We start from the raw sequence: 19,969 nt of genomic DNA, 5'->3' as shown, positions 1-19,969 counted from the left end.
ATAAATAAATAAATCTATCTAAGCGTTGTGGATCATATAATGTTTCCTTCCTCCCATTAATATGAATATCAGTTTCACTCTTTTTAAAGGATTCATTTATTGCAGAGAGGCAGCTACGTCCGACTGGTACATGTTGTCTTTCCTGTTCACCATCCAAGAGATCAACCAGGATCTCAGGATCTTACCCAACATCACCCTGGGCTACAACATCTATGAGAACTATTTTGATGCAGGGATGACTTCGGACGCCATGCTAGAGCTGCTTGCAGGCAGTGGATGCAATATTCCCAATTATCACTGTGGAGAACAGAATCCCCTGCTGGCGGTTCTTGAAAGAAGCAATACTGTCATCTCAAAAGTGATTTCAGCCTTGTCAGGCATCTACAAAATCCCACAGGTAACTAACTAGTGGGAGAGCATGGAGGGACAAAGAATTTCAACTCCATAAGATTCTATTTTCTCTTTGGAGGGGTCAAGTAGGGATATTTTTAAAAATGGGGAAATCCTGAGCTATGGATCCTACATCCCTTTTTCAAAACTGAGCCTTCACCAACTTGTCACCTCCAGATGTTTCAGACTAAAACTCCCATCAGCGTCAGCCAGCAGAGATTTAGATATCAGTCATTACAGATAATTAAATATCTGTTATGCTGAAATTAAAGGAAAATGCTGGTCTTTTGCTTTCCTTGCTAGATCAGTCATGGTTTTACTGTCCAGGTTCTCGAAGGTAAAACCCTGTTCCCTTTTGTCTACCGGATGAGTCCCAAAGAGGAAAGTCAGTACCAGGGGATTGTTGAATTGCTCCTGTATTTTGGATGGACGTGGATTGGCCTCTTCACTCCAGACAATGACAGTGGAGAAAGATTTGTGAGCGCTGTGAAACCTCTGATGCTCAGCAAAGGGATCTGCATTGCTTTATCAAGAAGAGTACCAGAAAATGATGTAAATCAATTTATCAGGCCCGGGGAACCTTTTTTCCTATGGAGACAAGTTGGGGTATTTCTTTCCTATATAACCACTGCACTGGATATCCTATTACTCATGGTAGTACACTATATCTGTGAGAAGGAAATAGGGGCGAAAGTCTGGATCACAACAGCTTTGCTAGAAAACAGAATTGGCTTTTACATGCATCCAAATCAATTCCAGCACCTCCATGGTTCTCTGTTCTTTGCAATTGAGACTGGAATAAGGAGCAGCAAAGGTGGCAAATATAGATTGCAGACCACTTTTGGGGATTATTTCGATCAAGCATTTCAGTGTTCATATTCAAAGCATCTGTTGTCCGTGAAAGGCAGGGTAAGATGCAGAGAGGAGGAGAAACTGCAGCCATTGCCCCAAGGGGAGTATGAGATAGTCCTGTCTGATGACAACTATGGCAATTACATCAATGTTCAAGCTGTGGCTCAGGCCTTGCATGCTTCGCTTTCCTCGAGATCCCAGAGGAGGCTGATGGTGGAGGAAGGAGAGCAATGGGGACCCCAAAGGCTACAGCCGTGGCAGGTATTTCCTTCCCCTTTTTGCAACCTGCAGTCCACACAGATGCTGATCTTGACTGGGGATAGACCTGTAAAATGTCATAGTTACTATTAGTATTAGTAATAGTAGCTTACCCTCCAACATGTCTCCGATGAAAATAGGGATGTCCCATCCCATAACGATCATTTTGCTATTTATACCCAGGGCTTTCTTCAGGGGGAACTCGCTGGAACTCAGCTCCAGCACCTCTCAACTGGGTGCCATTTGGACCTTTGGAGGGACTGTAGTAATAATATTAGTATTATTCTGTTTATATATCCACTTTCATCTGAAGATCACAGGGTGGTTTGCAGAATAAAAATACAAAATGAGAATAGAAAAAGCAAACGAAAGAAAGAAAACAAGCAATCCAAAAGCACATTAAAATGCCCTGAGATGGTTTAATCCACCCAAATCCTGGTTACAGAATAACTTTCTCGCCTGGCACCTAAAGATTTGTCACAAAGGTGTCCAGGGAGCCTCTCTGGGAGAACATCCCCCAAGCGAGGAGCCACCACAGAAAAGTCCTGTTGTCGTGCTGCCACCCTCCAGATATCTCTATTTTTTATATATATATTTAATTTAAGTTTTTCTTCATTTCTCTCCAAGCTCCTGTATAGTTATTCTTAAAAATATTTATGTTTGTAGCTGTTATCCATACTCCTAAATATTAAACTTCCTTCTCAATCATCAGTTCCGTTACTTGTTGTCTTTTTTATATTGCTCTGTCACATTTTCCACCAATACTTCTACCTTTATTTAGTTTAAAACCTGCTACTTCTCCAAACTTGAGCATCTGGTTGGCTAGCCATGGGGTCTCCTACAGTTACCACAGAGTCATCTGCTAATGCCTTGAGTTTATATGCTTTGTAACCTACTGTTGGGACGCGGGTGGCGCTGTGGGTTAAACCAGAGAGCCTAGGACTTGCCGACCAAAGGTCGGCGGTTCAAATCCCCGTGATGGGATGAGCTCCTGTTGCTCGGTCCCTGCTCCTGCCAACCTAGCAGTTCGAAAGCACATCAAAGTGCAAGTAGATAAATAGGTACCGCTCCAGCGGGAAGGTAAACAGCGTTTCCATGTGCTGCTCTGGTTCACCAGAAGTGGCTTAGTCATTCTGGCCACATGACCCGGAAGCTGTCCGCCGGCTCCCTCTGCCAATAAAGTGAGATGAGCGCCACAACCCCAGAGTTGGCCGCAACTGGACCTAATGGTCAGGGATCCCTTTACCTTTACCTTTAACCTACTGTTATCCCTTTTATTTCTTCATCTGATCTTATACTTCTGGGCAGGGTCTCTAAAACTAAAATAATAATGGTGACTGGGGATATCCCTGTCTTGTCCCTTTCATTATTTTGAATTTTTCTGTTATTACGTTGTTTACTATCATCATAGCCTGTTAGTCAGAATAAATTGAGTCAATTCCTCTAAGTACAGTGGTACCTCGGGTTAAGAACTTTGCTTCAGGATGAGAACAGAAATCATGCGGTGGCAGCGGAAGGCCCCATTAGCTAAAGTGGTACCTCAGGTTAAGAACAGTGTCAGGTTAAGAACGGACCTCAAGAACGAATTAAGTTCTTAACCTGAGGTACCACTGTAATGACTCTCTGAAATTCATCATTTCTATAGTCTTCTTCGTAGAAGTCCATGAAACATGGTCAAAGGCCTTCTCTGCGTCTATAAAAATCAACACTGCTTGTTTATCATTTCTAACCTCCAGATATTCTATTATATCAGTTATATTCCCTATATTATCCTTCATCTGGCGGCCTGGTAAAAAACCAGCCTGGTCCTGATGAATTAAATCCATTAATAGCACTGTGCCAATAGGTCTGCAAACAGTTTATAGTCATTATTTAATAGAGAAATCAGTCTATAATTTTTGACTGATAATAGATCTTTTTTCAGAATCAGCATAATGTAAGTATCTTAAATCTTTTAGTGATTGTGCCAAATAATCTTGCAATTTCTTATAGTACTTTGCTGATAGCCCACCTGGCCCTGGTGTTTTTCCCATTTTGGCTTGATTAATTGCCTGTTGTAGCTTCCCAGTTTCTTAATGCTGGTGCTTTCCCCTGCCATTCCAGCTTCACCCTTTCTTGAGAGAAATCCGGTGTCTGAATACTTCCAGGGGCAGACTGTGCTTGGATGAGAACTGGGAGCTGCCAGCGGACTTCGATATTATGAACTGGGCGATCTATCCCAATAAGTCTCGTGCCCTTGTGAAAATTGGGAACATAAGGAGAGAGACGTCTGCTGGCATAAAGTTCACCATTAACCCAGAAGCCATTGAGTGGAACAAGAAATTCAACAAGGTATGGGGAATAATTGGGGGAGGGGGGCTAGGAGATCCTGATTGTGCTGTTCCTTGAACAACCACTGCAGAATCACCATGTCAGGTTGACTGTCCAGTAACAGCTATAACCACCACTCCTTCTTTCTACAGCAGCTGAGATAGGAGGGGGAATTTGAGATGCTCAAATAAAGGATATTGACATTTCATACATGCAGAAGGATGAAAACTAATTTATTTTACAAATGATAATTACTGATTTATTGTATATTTTTTAAATTTGTGAGTAAGCTCACTTTTATTAAATTTGTCTTAATTTGTGGTTGATGTGGTGAAATTTGGAAAATCAATTAAAGCAATTTGGCAACCCCCCCCAAAAAAAACCCCAAGTCTCCTTTCAGTTGGGCATTGAACAGCAAAGCGCTTTCTCTCTCTCTCTCTCTCTCTCTCTCTCTCTCTGACACACACAAACACAAACACGAGAATGAACCGTGTGAGAGATTATTCGAGTCCTGAAATTTGGGGGAATCACATGTCAGACCCATTGTCATTTGCTTAGAAGTTCTTTTAAGAAGGGAAACAGGTAAATGGAGAAGAGGAAACAGAGTTCTGTGGCTCAAACCTCAGCTGTACTGAACTCAATTTAAAGCACAAGATATTCTGGTCACCCCAATGGTCAGCGGGGGGTTGAAAGGACCCTGATGAGGGGTCAAGGCTGCATTCCAGAGATCATGTTCTGCAGCTAAAGAGAACTGACCGCATTAAGGGAATGGGAGATGGCAGGCAACTGGGGATCTTGGCTGCTGGAAACGGCAACTGGGATCTCTCAGGATTCCCTGCCAGACAGACCCCTCCCCAACCTTCTATATGATGTGATGTAGAGCTGTGATGATTTCCTGAATGATTCATTGGGGGCCACAACTGCAAATCTTTGGGTAGATCAGGGTTTCCCAAACTTGGGTCCCCAGCTGTCTTTGGACTACAGCTCCCATCATCCTGAGCTGGCAAGACCAGTTGTCAGGGATCACCACCATGCTATAGAGATTGCGTTGAGTGAATTACATAGACACAAATACTCCTAACTGTTCCTCTTTGTTGTACCTTCTTGTCTTTCTGGTTAGACTGTACCTCGTTCCAGGTGTACAGAAATATGTCGACCTGGATATGCCAAGGTGGTTCTGGAAGGAAAGCCCGTTTGCTGCTATGCTTGTGCTCGGTGTGCGGAAGGGACCTTCTCCGCCCAGGAAGGTGGGTGACTCCAAGGGGGAAGGTATTTCTGGAAAGAGTAAACACAGGGCAGAAATTCAGTCTCACACACTTTTTGTGAGAATTCTGCAGACATTGTGGAATGTGGCTCCTTCCTCGACTTCCTTAGTATTAATCACCTTCATTACATCCTGGAAGAGAGTCGAAAGGAATGACTATAAGGAAGAAATATCTGGGGTGCAAACTGGGCAGCTGTGAGAGGAATGCCCGCAAAGCATTTTTATTTTTTAAACCAAGCCACACAAAAAGGAAATAATGTTGACACTTATCAAAAATAATGGATAGACGATGAACAGCAGCAAATTACTAACAGCAAAAGAGCAATAAAAATAAATACTTCATGTGAAAATTATTACAATATAATCTATGGACCATTTTGACCTCACTGCTATGAACATTGCATGGAAGCAATGTCTGCATTTTAAAGGTTCAGGCAAAGAGGAATAGTCAGGATCCAAACAATGCAGTTAACAGAAGTGGAGTGGTCACTGCCTCTCAGTTGATCCTAGATCACAATGTTAATAGAGCACAGATCATTAGGGATGTAAGTGATGCTACAGCCACTCTTTTTCCTCTTCCCCAGATGGAGAACATTGTACCAAATGCTCAGAAGATCACCATTCAAACAAGGACAGAGATCAATGTGTCCCCAAGATTACCACCTTCCTGACTTATGGAGAATATTTGGGAATGGTGTTAGCTTCCGTTGCCCTCTTCTTGTCCTTAACAGCAGGCATTGTGTTGGGAATCTTCATTAAATACAAGGAAACTCCCATAGTCAAAGCCAACAACCGGGACCTCTCCTACATCCTGCTCGTCTCCCTCCTGCTTTCCTTTCTGTCCTCCTTCCTCTTCATCGGGCGCCCAAGGAAAGAGACCTGCCTTCTCCGACAAACGGCCTTCAGCATCATCTTCTCAGTTGTTGTTTCTTCTGTCTTGGCAAAGACCATCACGGTGGTGCTGGCCTTCCTGGCCACAAAGCCCGGGAACAGGGTGAGGAGATGGCTGGGCAAGAGTCTGGCCAACTCCATTGTCATCTCCTGTTCTGGGGGGCAAGTTCTCATCTGCACCATCTGGCTGGGCTCTTCTCCCCCATTCCCAGAGCCCGACATGCACTCCCAGGTGGAAGAGATCGTCCTGCAATGCAACGAAGGGTCTGTGGCCATGTTCTACGTTGCCCTCGGCTACCTGGGCTTCTTGGCTGCCACCTGCTTCACGGTGGCTTTCCTAGCCAGGAAGCTGCCTGGCTCCTTCAACGAAGCCAAGCTGATCACCTTCAGCATGCTGGTCTTCTGCAGTGTTTGGGTGTCTTTTGTGCCCACCTACCTGAGCACCAAGGGCAAGTACATGGTGGCCGTGCAGATCTTCTCTATGTTGGCCTCCAGTGCTGGGCTTCTGGGCTGCATCTTCCTTCCCAAGTGCTACATGATTGTGCTGAGGCCTGATCTGAACACAAAGGAGCACCTGACAACCAGAAATTAAGGGAACAGTTGATTCTTAAAATATTCCATGTTCATGATGTCCAGAAGTACTTAAAGGAAACACAGCTTCTCCTCCATGTTGCTCATTCTTCATCTGTGAAAGAGATTGTGTTCATTCTTAGCCCAGGTTTTGTGTAGTCCTGTTGACATGAACCGTAAGATGGGAGGAAATGTTTTGCTACCTTGCTTTGCCAAGGACTACAATGAGTCCTGGTCTACTGCCCTTAGTTTGTAACGTTTTATCATTTAATCATTTTTTGCTTTGAGAAGTTATATTTATCTCACAACAAGATAGGCTGGAGGGAGAGAGGAGTTAGGTCTTTGAGTGTGAGTCCTTTGTCCTAACTACCTATTAACCATATCAATTCTGATATTCAACAATAGTTTCTAGTTATGTCATTTCGATTTATTGAATTTTCTCCATTTTCTACATGTATGCTGTATCATTCACAAGCTCACTTCACATCATTTCGTTCTCCTAAGCTTTGTATATCAATAAACTGAGAAATTCATTTAAGACATCTTCCGTAGTCTGTTGGTTTAATTTCTGTATTGTGTAAGCTCTGCTCTCTGTTCCAAAAAGTAGCAACTGACCTTAGCCAAGCCTTGACTGGAGTCCAATGGGTTTTATTACACTGGCCTGGATGTGACATGTTGTGCACTGATGTTGAGTGGATCACCAGATTACGAGTGAGCAAGCAAGAAGTTTAGCATTGGAGGGAAGCAATGAGACGAAGCCAGATAGTTGTATTCCCTGCCTGCCAAACCTTTTCAGAGGAGGCATCTTATGCTCAGTCTGGAAGGAATAGGGAGAGGCCTCCTCCTCCAACTCAGGTTCCTCCCATTCAGGTCCTCCTCCTCCTACTCAGGTTCCTCCCATTCAGGTCCTCCTCCTCCAACTCAGGTTCCTCCCATTCAGGTCCTCCTCCTCCAACTCAGGTTCCTCCCATTCAGGTCCTCCTCCTCCAACTCAGGTTCCTCCCATTCAGGTCCTCCTCCTCCTACTCAGGTTCCTCCCATTCAGGTCCTCCTCCTCCTACTCAGGTTCCTCCCATTCAGGTCCTCCTCCTCCAACTCAGGTTCCTCCCATTCAGGTCCTCCTCCTCCTACTCAGGTTCCTCCCATTCAGGTCCTCCTCCTCCTACTCAGGTTCCTCCCATTCAGGTCCTCCTCCTCCAACTCAGGTTCCTCCCATTCAGGTCCTCCTCCTCCAACTCAGGTTCCTCCCATTCAGGTCCTCCTCCTCCAACTCAGGTTCCTCCCATTCAGGTCCTCCTCCTCCAACTCAGGTTCCTCCCATTCAGGTCCTCCTCCTCCTCCTCAGGTTCCTCCCATTCAGGTCCTCCTCCTCCTACTCAGGTTCCTCCCATTCAGGTCCTCCTCCTCCAACTCAGGTTCCTCCCATTCAGGTCCTCCTCCTCCTACTCAGGTTCCTCCCATTCAGGTCCTCCTCCTCCTACTCAGGTTCCTCCCATTCAGGTCCTCCTCCTCCTACTCAGGTTCCTCCCATTCAGGTCCTCCTCCTCCAACTCAGGTTCCTCCCATTCAGGTCCTCCTCCTCCTACTCAGGTTCCTCCCATTCAGGTCCTCCTCCTCCTATTCAGGTTCCTCCCATTCAGGTCCCCATTATAGAGCAAAGCCAAGATCAAAAGGGCAAGTAAAAATAATTTACAGATCAGCCACTGACAAAGCATTTATATTAATTAGTCAAGATTGCATCCTACTTAAACTTTCATCATTTCAAATTGGTGGAAACTCTCATTCTTATTACGATTCAACTTGTAGCATTCCAATGAAGGGTGCTATATAAATTTAAGCTGGGAGCAGCCTCTGGCTTGACTTATTTCATTATTCTTACTAATATTAATAAGTAATAAAGTATGAATTTGGGGGGAGGGGAATACATTACATTAGTGTCCAGTCATTGCATTTCTATAGGATACTTCATTTCAATCAATCAATCCAATCTTTATTACAGTAGTAGACCAGCATCAGTAGAGTGGGGTACAATCATTTTCAGTCTGTAAAACGTTTTGGAAAGCGAAAAAGTATTTAACACAAAGTATACATAAAAGTCTAAAAGACGCTAAAAGAAGGGTTTGGGGGCATTAAACGGATGTGGATGAGCATAAAAGGTTAGTATATAAAGACTATGGCCACCAATTTACAGAGCACTCTGATATGAGTGTTCATTAAATCTAGCATAATAATAGTAATGAAAAGGTGTGGCAATGGAGGAGTGCAGGGAAAAGAAAACTCCTGGCACTCATTTTTTCTTGCCAAAGAATTAAAATATTTCTCCGCCTTTCTCCTTCTTTTTCCCTTGGGTGGTGTCTTCAGCGGTCACCCTCAGGGGAAACAGGTCCCCCCCCCCCTTGGAGGAAATGGACTGATCGGAACCTGGCTGTGACATCGGCTCAGAATCCCAGCCTCACTTTGCAGTTGAGGCCAACCCCTGCCTTGCGCAGCAGCCTTTGGGTGCCTCATCTGCAACTGCAAAGTCTGAAGATTGACGCCTGGGAAAATGGTGAGGGGACCAGCAGGAAACTGCTAAGGGAGTTTGGAGTCCTTTTATTCTGTTGCAGTTGCAGAGAAAGGAGGGTGGGGGGCCGCCCCAGGTGTCATCCCTGAGGGGGGTGGCAAAAGGACAAAAAGCCGAGTTTAAAAATAAATAAAAATTGGCCTCACCAAACCTTTTAGGTGAGTCAAAAAACGTGGCTGGCACTGGGCGCCACACCGCGGGGGCTGGCACTTACCGGGGGGGGGGGGGCTGCAGAGTGCCTGATCCACGCATCTCTCCTGGGGATGACGTGGTGGCTTGGGCCCCTGCAGGCTGGGCGCTGCCTGAAACAGCAGCGTGGGGCTTGCGTCTGCCCCCTGCCCCCCCCCCGGCCACAGGACCCCCACCTTGAACCGGGCACACGAGTGGCTGGTTTGCCGCTGTTCTGTTGTTTGAATTATGGGTGCCTTGAGAGTGAATGTGCTGTGCTTGCTGCCCCACTTGTCCTGATGGACCAGCCCCCCATGGCAGCAGGGCTGTAGGGCTTCCCTGGCTAGAGACTCAATGTGGGCAAGAGAGTTTGCCTTCTGGGTTCCTGTCTCATTTTGGGATGCTCTCTTTCTCCTTTCCTTTCTGGGGTCCTGTCTCTGCCAGCAGTCAGCCATTGAGGATGACAATTTCAATGAAAAGGAGGAGGAGGCCAAAGCCGAGGAGGAGACGACCGCAAGACGAATGGATCTCCTCAGCCCTGACTGGGTAGGTGGCCGTGGCCTAAGCGGTGATTGGCAGAAGGGGAGGGGGGCATATCAACTGCAGGATGTTTGGTTGTGTTTTTTAATTGCTTGTTTTTTGCGTCTTTTCCTTGCAGGTTCCAAGTATGTCACCATTTTCAAGTGTTTCCTCCCTGTCCTCCGTGTCCTCCCTGTCCTCCCTGGATTCCCTTTGGGACTCCCTCAATGAGGTACGTAGCAGACAGAGCAGGAGGGAAGCCCTGCTGAGCTGGGCAACCCTGAGGCTGGGGAGGAGGAGGAGGAGGAGGAGGAAGCCGGCCGGCCGGTCAGGCCACCTTCTGGACTGGTCGTGAGCAAGGGGGCAGGCAGGCAGGGGGCTGCTAAGGGTATGCTTGCTGCCCCACTTGTCCTGATGGACCAGCCCGCCATGGCGCCAGGGCTGTAGGGCTTCCCTGGCTAGCGACTCAATGTGGGCAGGAGAGTCTGCCTTCTGGGTTCCTGCCTGTCTCATTTTGGGCTGCTCTCTTTCTCCCCTCTCCCCACCACCACTGACACCACCTCTGCGGTCCTGTCTCTGCTGGCAGGCAGCCTCTGAAGTGGCTCTCGAGGAAGAGCCACAAGAAGAACCAGGGAGTCCCCCAGAGGAGGACGGGGAGGACAAGGAGGACGGGGAGGACCTTGATATGGCGTGCCCCCCACCTGAGGAACACCTGGAGGAAAGCATAATCAAGGTCAGACGAAACATAGGTTTTCCTGCCTCCTATACCTTCCCCCCACCCTCTTGTTCTTGGTTTTGTGTCTCGTTCAGATCTCTCCAAGGCCGTCCACATGAGAACTTGGGAGAGGAGTGTTCCCTCCTGACTACAACCCTTTCATATAACGCCTTGCCCCAAAAAAGAAAAGGAGGGATTATGACAGCCTGCCACCACACAGGCCCTTCTCCTTCACAAACGGTCTGGAGGGCAGCAACACAAGAAGGGGCCTTTTCTGTGGTGGCTCCCCACTTGTGGAATGCTCTCTCCAGGGAGGCTCACCTGGCACCTTCATTATGTATCTTTAGGTGCCAAGCAAAGACGTTTCTCTAGAACAGAGCTTTCCAAACTGTGTGCTCCTCCCAGGGCTGGAAAAGGGCTAGTTGAACTGAATCCCTGTCTTGCGAAATGAGGCATGTCTCCAAAGTGTGTCACCAAGATGGAACGTTCTGCTCTAGAACCAGCCTTTGGCTAGTTGAACAATGCATGGCCTTTTCAACATGCTTGTGGATTGGGAGGTTGGCTTATGAGATCGTTTTTGTTTTTAATACATATGTTGTGTTTTTATTTTGTATTCTTATGCTGTAAGCCGCCCTGAGAGCTTCAGGGTTTAATCAATCAATCAATCAATCAATCAATCAATCAATCAATCGATTAATGATTGTGCATTTCCCCAGAATCTGGAGGTGAATTGTTTACTTTTCTCATAGGACTGTGAGGAAGAGAGCCCCCCGGAGACCCCCACTTGCCTCGGCCTCCGTTCTGCCTTCTCCTGGGTCCGGAATATCTTTAAAAGATCACCACCAGCAGCACAAGCAGGAACCACCACCAGCAGCGGGTTCGGCACGCGGCTCAGGCGCTGGATGCGGCAGCATCGCAGCTGTGTCCACCCCGAACCAAGGTGAGGAGGAGTTGGGAGACTTGCACCGATCCGCCCGGGGGGATTTTGCCACCCCCCTGGGATGACACTTGGGGCGATACCTCCCCCCCCTGCACCCGTCTTCCTCCGCCAGTGGTGGCAGGGGAAGTAGCACCTGGAGGCGCGCGAGTCCCTAAGGGACTCCTTTTCTTTGTCTTTGCACAGGTCTTAATCCTTGTGGAGGAGGAGCTGAAGAGGAAAGATCAGAACACGAGCTATGTCAGCGGCAGGCAGGTCGGCGCGGGCGGCAGGGCGCTGCTTCAGCCCCCTGCTCCGTATTGGACCTGAGTCAAAACTGAACCTTGTGATCAAGCATCGCCTGAGGAAGCTGGCCGCAGAGCTGGACCCCCACAGAACCCTGTCATCTGGCACACACTGGCCCAAGTCCTAGGCAGGCATTTCGGCGTAGCTGATGCTGAGAAGGTGTTGGAGCAACTGCAAAAGGATTATGAGCGGAGCCTTTGATTACTGAGCTTGGATGACATTGAGCGCTTGGCCACACGCTTGCTTCACCCTGAAGTGGCTGAAGCTGTAGAAATGGGCTTTCTGGATTAGCTGGTGAAATTGGGGACTGAGCCTGCCTTTTTGGACAGAAAGGGCCCAGCTTGGGGCTTAATGGGGGCGATCCCTCTGGACTGCTGTTAAAGGGGCACAGAGCATCTGTAGCCACACCCCGTCCATTAAAGGTGGTGATGGGTGAGACTGATCTACTCTGTCTAGTGTGTTCGTCTGAAGTGAGGGAATGACTCTTGGGGAAAGATTGCTTGCCCAGTACTGAGAGATGCAGCTGCCACTGGGCTTGGGTGCTGCTGTGTTTAATAATGTGGGGGTTTTCTTTTTCATCACCCAAGCCTGGTTGCATCTAATAGATTCATATTTATTGTTGTATCCAAAGGCCATCCTAAAAATAAAGTTTACCAGAATTTTTAAAAAAACACCAACTCCATGGAAATATTTTTGTGGGTGGACGTTATTTCTGATCATTCACATTGTTCTGATTGGTACCTGATTGATTAAACTCAATCCTTAACACCATCTGAATCACTTGCTATTGGTTTAGATATATGTATATAAATTCATAACATCATTGTAAAGTTAAAATAACAGTCCAGTAAGAAGAAGAAAAAAAGAGAGACGCGGGTGGCGCTGTGGGTTAAACCACAGAGCCTAGGACTTGCTGATCAGAAGGTCGGTGGTTCGAATCCCCCGATGGGGTGAGCTCCCGTTGCTCAGTCCCTGCTCCTGCCAACCTAGCAGTTCAAAAGCACATCAAAGTGCAAGTAGATAAATAGGTACCACTCTGGCGGGAAGGTAAACAGTGTTTCCATGCGCTGCTCTGGTTCGCCAAAAGCGGCTTAGTCCTGCTGGCCACATGACCCGGAAGCTGTACACCGGCTCCCTCAGCCAATAAAGCGAGATGAGCGCCGCAACCCCAGAGTCAGCCACAGTCAGGGGTCCCTTTACCTTTTTAAGAAAAAAAATATGACAAAAGGGGGGGGGGAATGTACCAAGTCTAAGTCCAAGTCTAATTTAAAGGGTTCCTCAGATAAAATACATTCTCAAGAGACTACACAATGAATTAGATGTTGCAACGGAACTGACCTGCCACAAAGGGAATACAAAAGAAAGATTGTGAATACCACCAATTAAGCCATGTTTCACTGGGACCTGCCACTCCTATTTGACATATAAACGTAATCTGAATTTCTTGTAATCATTTACAGGGCTTCAGAGACTGGTTTGTAACCTTCAGCCAAGTATTCTGGGGAGTGTATTTTTTTTTTTTTTTACTGCTTTTGTTCCTGTCAGATTGTAATTTTTTCCTATGAAATTCACATCATAATACAGCTATTGTGTTGGAAACAATGGTTAACTTAACAGGTAGCGTGATCCTGAGTACAAAAACAGAGGCGGCTTTGATCATAAGATTATTCCATTGTGTTTTTTTCACTCAATCAGTCCCGGAGTGGACTAACTGAAACCAGTGGCATTTAAGTCCAGTCATATCCATTCATTTCAGTCAGTCTGGTTCTGAGTGGGTCTGAAGTTGAACGCAACACCCAATAAACAAAACAATATTTCCCCTGGTTCCATTTCGGAATGCCGTGACAGTGATCTACTTCTGTGTCAACGCTCCCCCCACACGCAAAGAAAAACCCAAAACCTGCAGGAAGACCATCCGGTTGCCCTTTTCCTTCACCTGCTTGCAGATAAACCATCCACGCCAGGCATAAGCAAACTCCGGCCCTCCAGATGTTTCGGACTACAATTCCCATCATCCCTAGCTAACAGGACCAGCGGTCAGGGATGATGGGGGTTGTAGTCTCAAAGGTCTGGAGGGCCGGAGTTTGCCTATGCCTGATCCACGCCACCGTGAGCTCCTTACAGGAAAGGTAGGGTTATAAATGCAATAATTAGTGAAATAAATTAAAAGAATAAGAATAATAAATTTTATTTATACCCTGCCCTCCGCAGCCAAGGCCAGGCTCAGGGCAGCTAACGACCAATAATAAAAACGAGTTGAATGAATACAACTTAAAACAAGATTAAAATACAACATTAAAACTTTAAAACAATTAAAATGCAGCCTCATCACAGGAGGAGAAAGGAAAAAGAGGGGGAGGGAATATATAGAAACGTCGCCTAGACACCCCAACTTTTACACGGGAAGATACCCGAGGACACCAAAACCTGCATTCCTGTACCCGTGAAAATCTACGAAAGCAAATATATATATATATATATATATATATATATATATATATATATATGCAATAATCAATCAATCAAATCTATACATGCAATAAAATTAAATAAATAAATAAATAAATGGAATGCTAAAACAAATATCCGACGCACGTGCAAACGAACCCGGAAGCGGCCCAATTGCCAACTCCCATCTCCCTATCATGGATCACTGTCCCCTTCATGGATCACTGTCCCCTTCATGGATCACTGCCCCTTCATGGATCACTGCCCCTTCATGGATCACTGCCTTGCCGTGGCGAAGGGGCTTGAAGAACTCAGAGAAGCTATGAGCTATGCCGTGCAGGGCCACCCGAGATGAACAGGTCATAGTGGAGAGTTTTGACCAAACGTGATCCACCTGGAGGAGGAACCGGCAAGCCACTCCAGTATCCCTGCCAAGAAAACTCCACGGACAAAGACAACAGGCATATAAAAGTTATGGAAGTGAGAGCTGGACCACAAAGAAGGCTGATCACCGAAGAATGGATGCTTTTGAATTCTGGTGCTGGAGGAGACTCTTGAGAGTCCCATGGACTGCAAGAAGATCCAACCTCTCCATTCTGAAGGAAATCAGCCCTGAGTGCTCACTGGCAGGACAGATCCTGAAGCTGAGGCTCCAAGACTTTGGCCACCTCATGACAGGTGCGCATGCGCGGCTTGTGATTCGGCACTTCTGCGCATGCGCAAAGTGTGATTTAGCGCTTCTGTGCATGAGCAACCGCCAAAACCCAGAAGTAACCCATTCCGGTACTTTCGGGTTTCGGCAAACTGTAACCTGAAGAAACGCAACCTGAAGCGCCTGTAACCCGAGGTATGACTGTATTGAGAGGCTTAAACAAGCCTGCAACCAGCTATCCACTGTGCATTTAAAAGGAGAATGTAAAACTCTGCTAGAGTGCAAAATATGGTCTGAAGTTCAGCATCGAAAAAAACGAAGATCATGGTCCCATCACCTCCTGGCAAATAGAAGGGGAAGAAATGGCGGCAGTGAGAGATTTTACTTTCTTGGGCTCCATGATCACTGCAGATGGTGACAGCAGTCACGAAATTAAAAGACGCCTGCTTCTTGGGAGAAAAGCAATGACAAAGCTAGACAGCATCTTAAAAAGTAGAGACATCACCTTGCCAACAAAGGTCCGTCTAGTTAAAGCTATGATTTTCCCAGTAGTGATGTATGGAAGTGAGAGCTGGACCACAAAGAAGGCTGATCGCCAAAGAATGGATGCTTTTGAATTCTGGTGCTGGAGGAGACTCTTGAGAGTCCCATGGACTGCAAGAAGATCCAACCTCTCCATTCTGAAGGAAATCAGCCCTGAGTGCTCACTGGAAGGACAGATCCTGAAGCTGAGGCTCCAAGACTTTGGCCACCTCATGAGAAGAGAAGACTCCCTGGATAAGACCCTGATGTTGGGAAAGATGGAGGGCACAAGGAGAAGGGGACGACAGAGGAGGAGATGGTTGGACAGTGTCCTTGAAGCTACTAACATGAGTTTGACCAAACTGCGGGAGGCAGTGGAAGACAGGAGGGCCTGGCGTGCTCTGGTCCAGGGGGTCACGAAGAGGCGGACATGACTAAACGACTCAACAACAACAGCATCTCCCCATGGCATTGTCCCTGCCCGAAGGGGCTGACGGGAGATGTAGTTTGAGCCGCTCCCTCTGGGTCCGCCGTGCGCATGCGCGAGAAGGCGGGGCGAGCTGACCCGCCTGGGTGACGTCACTCCCCCCCGCCGTATTTCTCTCCCCCCCCCCCGGCGGACTCCAATGCAGGCGCAGAGGAGACTCTCGGCAGGGAGCGGGCGCAGCTCTTCTCGCTGCTCCTCACAGCCGCCGCTGTAGACGCAGGTGAGCACAACCCGCGCATGCGCGAGGAGACCCTTTCTGGGCTGGAATGCGGGAAGGGGGGGGCTCCACTCAGGTCCCGCCCACCTCCAACGCCGGCGCCGATTGGCCAGGCGCGCCTCGGCTCTCGGAAAGGCGCCGATTGGACGCTCGCTTGAGCCCGCCCCTCCCCTGTGACCCCGCCCTTTTATTGGTTGCGGGGTAGTGGGCGGGGCCTCGTTGGGGTTGTCATGGAGACGGGGCCTGTACCTTCAGGCTGAGAATAAAGCGTGTTTGTTATTAATACATAGGGATTATAATGCTAGAATTTTGGGCCACGTGTTATGTGTTTATACCCCACCCTCCCTCCCTGGGTGGGGTAACTTTTCCTGCTTCTGCCCCATTTTTGTTTCCCACCCGCCTCACAACAACCCTGTGAGGTAGGCCACTTATTATTATTATTATTATTATTATTATTATTATTATTATTATTTTTAATTCTTCTTCTTCTTAGTCCACATATTATTATTATTATTATTATATTTTTTAATTCTTCTTCTTCTTCTTCTTCTTCTTCTTCTTCTTCTTCTTATTTTATTGTTTTTAGCCGCCCTGAGCCCAACATCAGCTGAGGAGGGCGGGATATAAATAATTTTTATTATTATTATTATTTGTTACGGAAGGGGGGGGGGGCATGTTTTCTTCACCTTCTTCTTTGCTACAATATATCCATTTATTCCCAATTGTCAATGTCAAAAGGGACTAAAATCTATAAAATCCATAGAAAATCAAGGTGCCAATTTGCTCAATTTCTCTAGGACTCCACCACCCCTCCCCTGTCTTCCATAATCCCTCAAGTAAAGTGTCAAGACCCTAATCCTGTCAAAATCACTCTGCCAAGCCTTTCCTCGGGCAATGCCAGGTGGCAGGCTATGCATACATGGACCATTGTCTTCCCATCACCGGCACTCAGGAAGCGCTTATCTGCGCATATCTCCAGCTCTGCATATTCCCCCCTCCCTCCTCCATATGGTAATCCGGTGTAACCCAACCTCTCCTTCATGTATTCATGATGTAATCTGTGTAACCCAACCTCTCCTTCATGTATTCATGATGTAATCTGTGTAACCCAACCTCTTCTTAATGTATTCATGATGTAATCTGTGTAACCCAACCTCTCCTTCATGTATTCATGATGTAATCTGTGTAACCCAACCTCTCCTTACTGTATTCATGATGTAACTGGGATGTATTTTGCACTGTATTCTGGGACATGGAGGGAGTTTCCAAAGTTCATGTCACCCCTTTCTCGCGGTTCAATCTCGCCTTGAACCTGTTGCGCCATAAACTTGGGTCTTCTGCACTTTGCTCCTGTGCCCGGCTGAGCTCATTTTCTTCCGCAGGGACCCGCGGACTTACTTAGTCCGACGAGCTGGGTGGCAGAGTAACCCCGCACCCAGATTTTAGCCGTAACAAAGCCAATAAGTGAAACCTAACAAAAGACGCCTTCAGATTTATTTATTCAGTTATATATTGGAAAACGGGTAAATTTCAATTGTAGGAAACAGGACCCTTGATTGTGAGAAGGGGCAGCAAAGCATGCTGGGAAGAAGGACATGAGGGAAATTAAACCTAAGAAAGTATAATTTATCAATAATGCTAATATGTGAAACCGAACAAAAGACACCTTAGGATTGATTTATTTGGTTATACACTGGAAAAAAACGGTTAAATTTCAAATTAATCTGAAACCCCACAGCAGGGCATGCTGGGAATCGACCGTTGGCCTGAGGGAGCTGGCAGTGCATGCTGGGAACTAGACTGCAACTACCGCCGCTACGCAGCCTGGACCACGGTGGAGGCTGGCGGGAGTCGCAGGGCCTTTTGGAGGTGGCCCCTTCCCCTCCCAGGGCAGAGAAAGGCCCGGCCCCATGGCCCTCCGGCCTCTGCCTCCGCCAGGGACACCAGCGCCTGCAGCCCATCCAGCTGCACTCTGCACGCCCTCAGAGGCCGGAGAGGCTGGCAGGGGCAGGGCCCCCAGGTGAGCCCGGGAGAGAGGGACCCCTGGGTGGGATCTGCACTCTGCACGCCCTCAGAGGCCGGAGAGGCTGGCAGGGGCAGGGCCCCCAGGTGAGCCCGGGAGAGAGAGAGGCCCTGGGGGGATTTGCACTCTGCACGCCCTCAGAGGCCGGAGAGGCTGGCAGGGGGAGGGCCCCCAGGTGAGCCCGGGAGAGAGAGGGGCCCCTGGGGGGATTTGCACTCTGCACGCCCTCAGAGGCCGGAGAGGCTGGCAGGGGGAGGGCCCCCAGGTGAGCCCGGGAGAGAGAGGGGCCCCTGGGGGGATCTGCACTCTGCACGCCCTCAGAGGCCGGAGAGGCTGGCAGGGGCAGGGCCCCCAGGTGAGCCCGGGAGAGAGACGGGCCCCTGGGGGGATTTGCACTCTGCACGCCCTCAGAGGCCGGAGAGGATGGCAGGGGGAGGGCCCCCAGGTGAGCCCGGGAGAGAGAGGGGGCCCTGGGGGATGTGCACTCTGCACGCCCTCAGAGGCTTCGTAGTCTAAGCTGGGGGGTGAGGGGTTTCTTCCCATTTGTGTGTGTGTGTGTGTAATATGTATATGTTATGTACTCTTAACAGTATATATTTGGTTTTACACAATATGCATACATAACAATTATTCTATTCAATTAAAAACAAGATAAAAGTTTACCCAAACCTTCGGACCTCCCTCCCTCCCTCCCTTGGGTCAGATAGATAGATAGATAGATAGATATCAATCCTGCATCTTTCATTGTAATCTATCTAGTGTATATCCAGAATTTCCAAAGTTCACATTGCTTTGCAAGTGTTGGTTAGATACCTGCTGCTTTTTTCAACTGCTTCCTGTGGTCTCCCAAATAGGTTACAAAATCATTCCAGTTCAGACAGGATTGATGGAAGTCAAAAATTTGAATAAGATGTAAAAGTATGTTTAATTACCGTTGAAAATGATATGTTAAAAAAAATAATTAAAAATTATATATATATATATATATATATATTTTAAAAATCATTCCAGTCCCTTGTAAAAATATGATCTTCCTGATTGCTGATCTTTCCCGCCAGCTTTGCCATTTCCGCGTCCTCCATCCATTTGGTCTGCCCTTCTCTGGTCGGTTTTTGTCTTCTTTCCACCTCTGCGCTAGGAGCATCCATGCTGCTGTCGCCACATCCATAAACAGTCTTTTCTTATCCCTTGGTAGTTCAGCACCTGTCATTCCTATTAATAAAGCTTCTGGTTTTTTTAACAAAAGTTATCTTAAACATTTTTTTTCATTTCATATCATTTCCCAGAATTCTTTTACCACCCCATATGTCCACCACATGTAATGTACCTTCCTTCTTCTTACATTTCCAACACATGTTTCAACCTTTTCTGTACATTTTTGCTACTTTACTGGCTGCCGGGTACCAACAATTCATCATTTTCATGTAATTTTCCTTCAACGTACAGCAAACTGTAAATTTTAAATCTTCCTTCCATAACGTTTCCCATTGTGAAAACTATAACCAAAATCTCTTGCCCAGTGTATCATTACAGATATAACTTCTTCATCATTACTATACCATTCTAAAATCAATTTATACATTTTAGATAGTAATTTCACATTATTTCCCAACAGATCTCTTTCGAATTTTGATATCTCCGTTTTAAGACATATTTCTTAATCAAGTTTGAAAACATCATTTAAGTAATAATACTGTAACCAATCTGTTAGTAAATCTCTGATATATTCAAACTTTTTCAACTTTAACTGATCTTCTGCTTCTGTTAACAGCTCTTTGCAGGTTGCCTCCTCTGTCTGCCACATCCCTCCTTGAGGTCTACGGAGTCCCAGAAGGTGTCGCTCTCTTCGGCTTCGTGGTCTAAGCTCAGGGAGCTGTCTGGACCGATATCCATTTCGG

At 47.0% G+C, this 19,969-nt stretch overlaps 1 long non-coding RNA gene across 1 annotated transcript; it reads left to right on the top strand.

The window, feature by feature from the left end:
- Positions 1–10,542: 10,542 nt before the first annotated feature.
- On the top strand, positions 10,543–12,160 carry LOC144326069 (uncharacterized). The gene is made up of 2 exons (XR_013391219.1): positions 10,543–11,440; positions 11,624–12,160. It is a non-coding gene; the product is annotated as an uncharacterized LOC144326069 (long non-coding RNA).
- The last annotated feature ends 7,809 nt before the right edge of the window (positions 12,161–19,969 follow it).

This window comes from Podarcis muralis, chromosome 18 (genome assembly GCF_964188315.1).
Source record: "Podarcis muralis chromosome 18, rPodMur119.hap1.1, whole genome shotgun sequence".
Classification (NCBI taxonomy): domain Eukaryota; kingdom Metazoa; phylum Chordata; class Lepidosauria; order Squamata; family Lacertidae; genus Podarcis; species Podarcis muralis.
The sequence above is the reverse complement of the archived record's forward strand: the minus strand, read 5'-3'. Positions and strand labels throughout refer to the sequence as shown.